Source organism: Arachis stenosperma, chromosome 5, assembly GCF_014773155.1.
Source record: "Arachis stenosperma cultivar V10309 chromosome 5, arast.V10309.gnm1.PFL2, whole genome shotgun sequence".
In the NCBI taxonomy this organism is placed as follows: Eukaryota; Viridiplantae; Streptophyta; class Magnoliopsida; order Fabales; family Fabaceae; genus Arachis; species Arachis stenosperma.
Window position 1 is genome coordinate 109445545 of NC_080381.1, and position 12242 is coordinate 109457786.

A 12242-nucleotide genomic window follows, 5' to 3' on the forward strand; every position below is an offset into this window, starting at 1 on the left:
CCTAGGTAATTCACCTCTTCCATTGAAGGGTTCTCAGGATCATAAGCTTCTTCTTCAGATGAAGCATCCTTAGTACTGCTTGGTGCACTTTGCATTCCAGACAGACTTTGAGAAATCAAATTGACTTGTTGAGTCAATATCTTGTTCTGAGCCAAAATGGCATTCAGAGTATCAATCTTAAGAACTCCTTTCTTCTGATTAGTCCCATTGTTCACAGGATTCCTTTCAGAAGTGTACATGAATTGGTTATTTGCAACCATTTCAATCAGCGCTTGAGCTTCTGTAGGCGTCTTCTTCAGATGAAGAGATCCTCCAGCAGAGCTATCCAAAGACATTTTGGATAGTTCAGAGAGACCATCATAGAAAATACCTATGATGCTCCATTCAGAAAGCATGTCAGAAGGACATTTTCTGATCAATTGTTTGTATCTTTCCCAAGCTTCATAGAGGGATTCTCCATCCTTCTGTCTGAAGGTTTGGACTTCCACTCTAAGCTTACTCAATTTTTGAGGTGGAAAGAACTTTGCCAAGAAGGCATTGACTAGCTTTTCCCATGAGTCCAGGCTTTCTTTAGGTTGTGAGTCCAAACATGTCCTAGCTCTGTCTCTTACAGCAAAAGGGAATAGCATAAGTCTGTAGACCTCAGGGTCTACCCCATTAGTCTTGACAGTGTCACAGATTTGCAAGAATTCAGCTAAAAACTGATGAGGATCTTCCAATGGAAGTCCATGGAACTTGCAATTCTGTTGCATTAGAGAAACTAATTGAGGCTTAAGCTCAAAGTTGTTTGCTCCAATGGCAGGGATAGAGATGCTTCTCCCATAGGAGTCGGGAGTAGGTGCAGTAAAGTCACCCAGCACCTTCCTTGCATTGTTTGCATTGTTGTTGTTTTCGGCTGCCATGTGTTCTTCTTCTTTGAAGGTTTCTGTTGGGTCCTCTATAGAGAATTGTGCCTTAGCTTCTCTTAGCTTTCGCTTCAAGGTCCTTTCAGGTTCAGGGTCAGCTTCAACAAGAATGCCTTTGTCTCTGCTCCTGCTCATATGAAAGAGAAGAGAACAAGAAAATGTGGAATCCTCTATGTCACAGTATAGAGATTCCTTGAGGTGTCAGAAGAACAGAAAAATAGAAGAAAGAGGTAGAAAAATTCGAACTTAATCAGATAGAGTTTGAATTGTGCATTGAGAAGGAGTGGTACTCCATAAATAGAAGGATGTGAGAAGAGAGGAGGAGCTTTTTTGAAAATTAAGTTAAAGAATTTGAAAACATTTTGAAAAACACTAATTAATTTTCGAAAATAAGAGTGGGAAAGAAATCAAGTGATTTTTGAAAAAAAAGATTTTGAAATTAGAAATCAAAAAGATTTGATTGAAAACTATTTTGAAAAAGATGTGATTAAAAAAGATATGATTGGTTTTTTAAAAAAAATGTGATTGAGAAGATATGAGTTGAAAAACATTTTTAAAAGATTTGATTTTTAAAATTAATAACTTGGCTATCAAGAAAAGATATGATTCAAACATTAAACCTTTCTCAACAGAAAAGGCAACAGACTTGAAATGTTGAATCAAATCATTAATTAATAGCAAGTATCTTTGAAAAAGGAAAGAAATTGATTTTGAAAAAATTTGATTGAAAAGATATGATTTGAAGAAGATTTGATTTAAAAAAAAAACTTTGAAAACTTGAAAAAAATTGATTTGAAAACAAAATCCTCCCCCTTGTGCCATCCTGGCGTTAAACGCCCAGAATGGTGCACATTCTGGTGTTTAACGCCCAATGCACTACCTTTTTGGGCGTTAAACGCCCAACCAGGCACCCTGGCTGGCGTTTAAACGCCAGTCTATCCTTCTTCACTGGGCGTTTTGAACGCCCAGCTTTTTCTGCGTAATTCCTCTGCTGCATGTTCTGAATCTTCAGTTCCCTGTACTATTGACTTGAAAATAGAACCAAGATCAAATACACAATGCATGCAAGACACCAAACTTAAAATTAGACACTACACTCAAACAAGAAACATAAAATATTTTTTTGGTTTTTATGATTTTGTAAATTTTTTTGGATTTTTCGAAAATTATATGGAAATAGAAAATAAAGGTTTCAGAATTCTTAGTTTGGATTCCAGGAATCATTGCAATGCTAGTCTAAGACTCCGGTCCAGGAATTAGACATGGCTTCACAGCCAGCCAAGCTTTCAAAGAAAGCTTCGGTCCAAAACACTAGACATGGCCAATGGCCAGCCAAGCCTTAGCAGATCATTGCTCCAATAGCAAGATTGATAGAGATCAACAAGCTCTTGTGATGATCAATTGAAACCTCGGTCCAATAAGATTAGACATGGCTTCACAGCCAGCCAGATTTCAACAGATTATCATGAAACACTAGAATTCATTCTTAAGAACTCTGAAAAAAAAATACTTAATCTAAGCAACAAGATGAACCGTCAGTTGTCCATACACAAAACAATCCCCGGCAACGGCGCCAAAAACTTGGTGTGCGAAATTGTGATCACTACTTTTCACAACTCAAATAATCCCTAGTAATGGCCCCAAGAACTTGGTGCTCAATACCATGGCATAAACACAACTTTGCACAACTAACCAGCAAGTGCACTGGGTCGTCCAAGTAATAAACCTTACGCGAGTAAGGGTCGATCCCACGGAGATTGTTGGTATGAAGCAAGCTATGGTCACCTTGTAAATCTTAGTCAGGCAGACTCAAATGGGTATAGTGATATACGAATAAAGCATAAAGATAAAGATAGAGGTACTTATGTAATTCATTGGTAGGAACTTCAGATAAGCGTATGAAGATGCCTTCCCTTCTGTCTCTCTGCTTTCCTACTGTCTTCATCCAATCCTTCTTACTCCTTTCCATGGCAAGCTTATGCAAGGGTTTCACCGTTGTCAGTGGCTACCTCCCATCCTCTCAGTGAAAACGTTCCTATGCTCTGTCACAGCATAGGCTAATCATCTGTCGGTTCTCGGTCAGGCCGGAATAGAATCCAGTGATTCTTTTGCGTCTGTCACTAACGCCCCGCCTGCTAGGAGTTTGAAGCACGTCACATTCATTCAATCATTGAATCCTACTCAGAATACCACAGACAAGGTTAGACCTTCCGGATTCTCTTGAATGCCGCCATCAGTTCTAGCCTATACCACGAAGACTCTGATCTCACGGAATGGCTGGCTCGTTTGTCAGGCGAGCACTCGGTTGTCAGGCGATCAACCATGCATCGTGTATCAGGAATCTAAGAGATATTCACCCAATCTAAGGTAGAACGGAGGTGGTTGTCAGTCACACGTTCATAGGTGAGAATGATGATGAGTGTCACGGATCATCACATTTATCAAGTTGAAGAACAAGTGATATCTTGGACAAAGAACAAGCGGAATTGAATAGAAGAACAATAGTAATTGCATTAATACTCGAGGTACAGCAGAGCTCCACACCTTAATCTATGGTGTGTAGAAACTCCACCGTTGAAAATACATAAGAACAAGGTCTAGGCATGGCCGAATGGCCAGCCTCCCAAAGTGAGTTCAATCATAAAAACATGATCAAAAGCTCTCTAATACAATAGTAAAAGGTCCTACTTATAGAAAACTAGTAGCCTAAGGTGTACAAAGATGAGTAAATGTCATAGAAATCCACTTCCGGGCCCACTTGGTGTGTGCTTGGGCTGAGCAATGAAGCATTTTCGTGTAGAGACTCTCCTTGGAGTTAAACGCCAGCTTCTATGCCAGTTTGGGCGTTTAACTCCCATTTTGGTGCCAGTTCCGGCGTTTAACGCTGGAATTTCTGAGGGTGACTTTGAACGCCGGTTTGGGCCATCAAATCTTGGGCAAAGTATGGACTATCATATATTGCCGGAAAGCCCAGGATGTCTACTTTCCAACGCCGTTAAGAGCGCGCCAATTGGGCTTTTGTAGCTCCAGAAAATTCACTTCGAGTGCAGGGAGGTCAGAATCCAACGGCATCTGCAGTCCTTTTCAGTCTCTGAATCAGATTTTTGCTCAGGTCCCTCAATTTCAGCCAGAAAATACCTGAAATCACAGAAAAACACACAAACTCATAGTAAAGTCCAGAAAAGTGAATTTTAACTAAAAACTAATAAAAATATACTAAGAACTCAACTAAAACTACTAAAAACATACTAAAAACAATGCCAAAAAGGGTACAAATTATCCGCTCATCAGGGCTCTTCTTCTTTGAAGATTTTTGTTAGGTCCTCTACAGAGAGTTGTGCCTTAGCTTCTCTTAGCTTTCGCTTCAAGGTCCTTTCAGGTTCAGGGTCAGCCTCAACAAGAATGCTTTTGTCTTTGCTCCTGCTCATATGAAAGAGAAGAGAACAAGAAAATGTGGAATCCTCTATGTCACAGTATAGAGATTCCTTGAGGTGTCAGAGGAAAAGAAAATTAGAAGGAAGAGGTAGAAAATTCGAACTTATCAAGAAAGATGGAGTTCGAATTGTGCATTAAGGAGGAGTGTTAGTCCATAAATAGAAGGATGTGGGAAGAGGGGAAGAAATTTTCAAAAATAAATTAAAAAGATTTTAAAAATATTTTGAAAAACATACTAATTGATTTTCAAAAACTAAGAGTGGAAAAGAAATCAAGTGATTTTTGAAAAAGATTTTGAAATTAGAAATTAAAAAGATATGATTGAAAGCTATTTTGAAAAAGATGTGATTAAGAAGATATGATTGAAAAGCAATTTAAAAAGATTTGATTTTGAAAACTAATGACTTGGCTAACAAGAAAGATATGATTCAGATATTAAACCTTTCTCAACAGAAAAGGCAACATAATTGAAATGTTGAATCAAATCCTTAATTGTTAGCAAGTATTTTTGAAAATGGAAAGAAATTGATTTTGAAAACATATGATTGAAAAGATATGATTTGAAAAAAAAAGATTTGATTTTGAAAAATTCTGAAAACTTGAAAAAAATTTGCATTAAAAACAAAATCTTCCCTCTAGTGCCATCCTGGCGTTAAACGCCCAGAATGGTATCCATTCTGGTGTTTAACGCCCAAAACACTACCCTTTTGGGCGTTAAACGCCCAGCCAGGTACCCTGGCTGGCGTTTAAACACCAGTTTTCCTTCCTCACTAGGCGTTTTGAACGCCCAGCTTTTTCTGTGTAATTCCTCTGTTGTATGTTCTGAATCTTCAATTCTATGTGTTATTGACTTGAAAAGACACAAATAAAATTTTTTTGAAATTTTAATGATGAGGAATAATCAAAATGAAACTAAGATCAAACAAACAATGCATGCAAGACACCAAACTTAGAAGTTTGTATACTACTGACACTAACAAATTGAGAATGCATATGAGACACAACAAAATACTCAAGAGAATTTAAAGATCAGAGCAAGTAAATCATCAAGAACAACTTGAAGATTAATGAAGACACATGAATGAATTCAAAAAAATGCAAGAAGAACAGAAACATGCAATGGACACCAAACTTAAAATGAGACGCTAGACTCAAACAAGAACTATTTTTGGATTCTATGATTTTGTAATTTTTTTGGTTTTTTCGAAAATTGAGTGGAAAAGAAAGTAAAGATATCAAAATTCTTAATGAGAATTCCAGGAATCATGCAATGTTAGTCTAAAGCTTTAGTCTAAAGAAATTAGACATGGCTAGACAAGCTTCAGCAGGACATTACATTCAAGAGCTAAATTGATGAGAATCAATCAGCTTTGGTGATGATAAGAACATCACCTTGAAACACTAGAATTCATTCTTAAGAACTCTGAAGAAAAATGCCTAATCTAAGCAACAAGATGAACCGTCAGTTGTCCAAACTCAAACAATCCCCGGCAACGGCGCCAAAAACTTGGTGCACGAAATTGTGATCATCAATGACGCCATCAACATGGTACTCTCAATTGCAATCTCAACTCTTTATCACAACATCGCACAGCTAACCAGCAAGTGCACTGGGTCGTCCAAGTAATAAACCTTACGCGAGTAAGGGTCGATCCCACGAAGATTGTTAGTATGAAGCAAGCTATGGTCACCTTGTAAATCTCAGTTAGGCAGACTCAAATGGTTATGGAGGATAACATAGAATATAAAATAAGGATAGAGATATTTATGTAATTCATTGGTGAGAATTTCAGATAAGCGTATGTAGATGCTTTGTCCCTTCTGTCTCTCTGCTTTCCTGCTGTCTTCATCCAATCCTTCTGACTCCTTTCCATGGCAAGCTGTATGTTGGGCATCACCGTTGTCAGTGGCTACAGTCCCGTCCTCTCAGTGAAAATGTTCAACGCGCTCTGTCACAGCACGACTATTCAGCTGTCGGTTCTCGATCATGTCGGAATAGAATCCATTGATTCTTTTGCGTCTGTCACTAACGCCCCACAATCGCGAGTTTGAACCTCGTCACAGTCATTCAATCATTGAATCCTACTCAGAATACCACAGACAATGTTTAGACCTTCCGGATTCTCTTGAATGCCGCCATCAATTATAGCTTATACCACGAAGATTCTGATTAAGGAATCCAAGAGATATCCACTCAATCTAAGGTAGAATGGAGGTGGTTGTCAGGCACGCGTTCATAGGTGAGAATGATGATGAGTGTCACGGATCATCACATTCATTAAGTTGAGGAACAAGTGATATCTTAGAACAAGAATAAGCTGAATTGAATAGAAGAACAATAGTAATTGCATTAATACTCGAGGTAAGCAGAGCTCCACACCTTAATCTATGGTGTGTAGAAACTCCACCATTGAAAATACATAAGAACAAGGTCTAGGCATGGCCGAGAGTCCATCCCCCAAGATCTAAGAACTAGACGTCCAAAAATATCTACCAAGATGAGAATACAATAGCAAAAGGTCCTATTTGTAGAGAACTAGTAGCTTAGGGTTTACAAAGATGAGTAAATGACATAAAAATCCACTTCCGGGCCCACTTGGTGTGTGCTTGGGCTGAGCATTGAAGCATTATCATGTAGAGACTTTTCTTGGAGTTAAACGCCAGCTTTTGTGCCAGTTTGGGCGTTTAACTCCCATTCTTGTGCCAGTTCCGGCGTTTAACACCGGGCAGTTTTGAGCTGATTTGGAACGCCAGTTTGGGCTATCAAATCTAGGGCAAAGTATAAACTATTATACATTGCTGGAAAGCCCAGGATGTCTACTTTTCAACGCAATTGAGAGCACGCCAATTGGACTTTCGTAGCTCCAGAAAATCCACTTCGAGTGTAGGGAGGTCAGAATCCAACAACATCTGCAGTCCTTTTCAGCCTCTGAATCAGATTTTTGCTCAGGTCCCTAAATTTCAGCCAAAAAATGCCTGAAATCACAGAAAAACACACAAACTCATAGTAAAGTCCAGAAAAGTGAATTTTAATTAAAAACTAATATAAATATAATAAAAACTAACTAAAACATACTAAAAAACATACTAAAAACAATGCCAAAAATTGTTTAATCCGTTAATCTCTGTGGGATTCGACCTCACTCTATTGTGAGTTATTACTTGACGACAATTCGGTATACTTGTCGAAGGGAAATTTGTTGAGAGACAAGTTTTCACGCATCAAAGCTCTCGCCCATCGAGTTCGGACAGTCTGTAGTTGCACTTTCCAAGTACTTCTATGACTCGGTAGGGTCCTTTCCAGTTTGCTGCCAGCTTTCCTTCTCCAGGTCGAGTTACTCCGATATCATTTCAGATTAGGATAAGGTCATTCTCAGCAAAAACTTGTTGTACTACCTTTTGATTGTATCTCGAAGCCATTTGATGTTTTAATGCTTCTTCCCTGATCCGAGCTCTTTCTTGGACTTCCAAAAGTAGGTCGAGTTCTTTCCTTTGAAGTTGGGAGTTGGATTCTTCACTATAGTGGATCACTCTAGGTGACCCTTCTTCAATCTCTACTGGGATCATTGCCTCCATTCCGTATGCTAATCGGAAGGGTGATTCCTTTGTAGTGGAATGTGGCGTTGTTCGATATGCCCATAGGACTTGTAGGAGCTCCTCAGCCCAGGCTCCCTTTGCGTCCTGTAATCTCCGTTTCAGCCCAGCCAATATGACTTTGTTGGCAGCTTCGGCTTGTCCATTGGCTTGGGGATGTTCTATGGAAGTGAATTGTTGTTTTATGTTCAAGTCGGCCACTAACTTTCTGAAGCCTGCATCTGTGAATTGGGTACCATTGTCTGTGGTGATGGAGTATGGAACCCCGAACCTTGTGACAATGTTCCTATATAGAAATTTTCGAATTCTTTTAGTAGTGGTATTAGCTAGGGGTTCTGCCTCGATCCACTTTATGAAATAGTCTACCCCTACTATGAGGAATTTAACTTGTCCCGATCCCTGAGGAAAGGGTCCAAGAAGGTCGAGTCCCCATTTTGCGAATGGCCAAGGTGAGGTCACGTTGATGAGTTCCTCTGGCGGGGCGATGTGAAAGTTGGCATGTTTCTGACATGGTGGACATGTCTTTACGAACTCTGTGGCTTCCTTTTGTAGAGTTGGCCAATAAAATCCTGTCCGAAGTACTTTATTGGTAAGTGCTTGCGCTCCGAGATGATTGCCACAAATGCCATTGTGTAATTCTTCTAGAACTTCCTTTGTGTTGGAAGTCGGCACACATTTTAACAATGGTATTGAAATCCCTCTTTTGTATAGAGTATTGTTTATGATAGTGTAGTATTGTGCCTCCCGTTTTAACCTTTTTGCCTCATTTTCCTCTGTGGGGAGTGTTTCTGTTTTGAGGTAATTAATTATGGGAGTCATCCATCCTTGATCCTGACTTGTTATGGCTAGGACTTTTTCTTCTTCCGAGATTGATGGGTTCTGTAGCATTTCTTGGATGAGGCTTCTATTGTTACCCCCTGGTTTGGTGCAGGCTAGTTTTGAGAGTGCGTCAGCTTGGGCATTCTGTTCTCGGGGTATGTGACGGACCTCATATTCTCCGAGTTGTCCGAGCTGTTCCCAGGTTTTGTCCAAGTACTTTTTCATGATGGGATCATTGGCTTGGTAGCTCCCTGCTATTTGTGAAGTGACTACTTGTGAGTCGCTGAAGATGATAAGCTTTTGAGCTCCAACCTCCCTAGCCAGCTTCAAGCTAGCTAGTAGTGCCTCATATTCTACTTGGTTGTTTGAGGCAGGGAACCTAAATTTGAGGGAGAGTTCGATTTGGGTTCCTTGGTTGCTTTCAATTATCACACCCGCGCCGCTTCCAGTTTTATTTGAGGAACCGTCCACGTAGAGATTCCATTCTGTGGGGATTTCCGGTGTGTCTATAAATTCTGCAATAAAGTTGTCCAGGTATTGTGATTTTATGGTTGTCCGAGCTTCGTATTGAAGGTCAAATTTGGACAACTCAACTGCCCATTGCAAGATTCTGCCTGCTAGGTCTGTTTTCTGCAAAATCCCTTTTATGGGCTTGTTGGTCCGAACCCTAATGGTGTGAGCTTGGAAGTATGGACAAAGTCGTCGAGATGTTAGTATGAGAGTGTAGGCAAATTTTTCTATTTTTTGGTAGTTCAGCTCGGATCCTTGTAATGCTTTACTGATGAAGTATACGGGTTGTTGCCCACTGTTGTCTTCTCGAACTAGTGCTGAGGCTACTGCCCGACTTCCTACCGCGAGGTACAATATAAGTGGTTCTCCTTCCCGTGGCCGAGTTAGGATAGGTGGTTGTCCCAGGAATCTTTTGAAATCTTGGAAGGCTTGCTCGCACTCCGTTGTCCATTCAAACTTCTTTCCTTTCCTTAGAGTGCGTAGAAGGGAAGAGATCTTATTGCCGATCTGGCTAGAATTCTGGACAAAGCTGCCAACTTCCCGTTGAGTTGTTGTACCTCTTTGACACAAGTCGGACTCTTCATGTCGAGTATGGCCCGGCATTTATTCGGATTTGCCTCGATTCCTCTTTGTGTGAGCATAAAACCCAAGAATTTGCCAGCTTCTACTGCGAAGGTGCATTTTGCAGGATTGAGTCGCATGCTATGCCTTCTTATAGTGTCGAATACTTGGGTCAGGTCGGACAATAGCGTCTCTTCACTTTATGTCATTATTAACATGTCGTCCACATAGACTTCCATGATTTTTTTGATGTGATCCGTAAAGACCTTATTCATTAATCTCTGATAAGTAACTCCCGCGTTTTTAAGACTAAAAGACATGACGATGTAGCAGTAGTTTGCTTTTGGGGTTAAAAAGGAAGTTTTTTCTTGGTCGGGTGGATACATTAGGATTTGATTGTATTCCAAATATGTGTCCATAAACGAGAGGTATTTATATCCAGAGGAGGCATCTACCAGAGCGTCGATACTTGGGAGTGGATAAGGATCTTTTGGGAAGGCTTTGTTGAGATCAGTGTAGTCGGTGCACATTCGCCACTTCTCATTTGATTTTTTCACCAAGACGACGTTAGCTAGCCATAGTGGGTGCTTGACTTCTCTTATGAATCCTGCCTCCAGTAGAGCTTGTACCTGCTCTTCCACAGCTTGGGATCGTTCTGGTCCGAGCTTTCTTCGTCTCTGTTGTACTGGCCGAGATCTTGGGTAGACCGCCAACTTGTGGCACATTAATTTGGGGTCTATGCCTGGCATGTCTGTAGCCTTCGATGCAAAGAGGTCGACGTTATCTCGTAAGAACTGTACGAGTGATTCTTTTATGTCTCCTTTTAGGATCGTACCAATATTGGTTGTGTTTGTCCGGGATGACTCCGATCTGGACTTTCTTTACTTCACCTTCGGGTTGTGGGCGGAGTTCTTCCTGTCTCTGAACTCCACCGAGTTCGATTGTGTGAAATTCTTCTCCTCTGCCTCTGAGGTTTAGACTTTCATTGTAACAGAGGCGTGCCGTCTTCTGGTCTACTTTTATTGTAGCTATCCCTTCTGTAGTTGGGAATTTCATGCATAGATGTGGAGTTGAGACTATTGTGCCGAGCTGATTCAATGTTGTCCGACCTATTAAGGCGTTGTAGGCTGAACTCACGTCGACCACGATGTAGTCTATCTTGAGTGTTCTTTACTGGTTTCCTTTTCCAAGGTTGTGTGTAGTGAGATGTATCCAAGTGGTTGAATCGGGTGTCTCCCAGTCCGAACAGGCTGTTCGGATATGCTCTAAGTTCTTTTTCTTCCAGGCCGAGCTTGTCAAAGGTAGTTTTGAACAAGATGTTGGTGGAGCTCCCTTGGTCTATTAGTGTGCAGTGGAGATTTGGGTTTGCCTGTATAATAGTGATGACCATGGGATCGTCGTGTCTTGAGATGATACCGGATGTGTCTTCTTTGGTGAAAGTAATTGCGAGGATGTCGGGTGCTTCCTCGTTCCCCTCAACATGATATACTTCTTTAAGATATCTTTTGCGAGATGATTTGGAGATTCCTCCTCCCGCAAATCCGCCGTGTATTATGTGCATGTGTCTTTCTGGTGATCGCTCGGTTTGTCCGATATCTTCGTCCCTTCTTCTTTTTTTTCGCTCATCGTCCCGGGTGGCCAGGTGCCGATTTAATTTCCCTTCTCTTACTAGTTTTTCTATGACATTCTTTTAAGTCGAAACATTCGTTGGTGGAATGCCCACAGATTCAATGGTATTCACAATATTCGGTCCGATTTCCTCCTCCTTTTTTGCCTTTGAGTGGTCGAGCTGGGGGTATTTTTTCAGTGTGGCAAACTTCTCTGTAGACATCCACAAGGGACACCCAAAGACGGGTGTAATTGTGGTATTTTTTGATTTTTTTTCCCATGTCGATCTTTCTTCTTTTTGGACTCTTTATCCTTATCCCGGGAAGGATAGGTGTTCCGGGGGTTACCTGAAACTGTAGGTCAATCTCGGTCGAGATCTTCTGTGTTTGGTCGGAGCCGACGTATCCGGCAGGTGTATAGCTGCTGGAGCTGGTGTGTCCGACTTGTGGGACTGAAAGTGCTGCTGATCCTTCGTTCCCGGAGGGTGGGGGTACCTGTAAGGGACTCCGATGCTTAAGTTAGCAAGGGTATTAAGCAGGTATTGAGTAGAATCAGAGTATGAGTTATACCTGGGTGCTCCAGTGTATTTATAACGGTGAGACGTGACCTTCTGTGGATAAGATAAGTTAGTTATCTTATCTTATCTTTATCTTTAAGTGAGGTCATCTTATCTTTCATGGGAACTCCCCTTCCCTCTGTAGGCTTGGGCTGCCTTAGGATTTGGGGCGTGTTCCTCTATTTGGGCCCTTCTTTGGGCTTTTCTGGTGACTTGGCCGAGCTCTTTTGGAAAGAGGCCGGGTTGTCCCGTCT

The 12242-nt window shown here is 40.9% G+C and overlaps 1 non-coding gene across 1 annotated transcript; it reads left to right on the forward strand.

Annotated features, from left to right (window-relative positions):
- Positions 1-389: 389 nt before the first annotated feature.
- Positions 390-497, forward strand: LOC130984893 (small nucleolar RNA R71). Its single transcript, XR_009088797.1, has one exon. It is a non-coding gene; the product is annotated as a small nucleolar RNA R71 (small nucleolar RNA).
- The last annotated feature ends 11745 nt before the right edge of the window (positions 498-12242 follow it).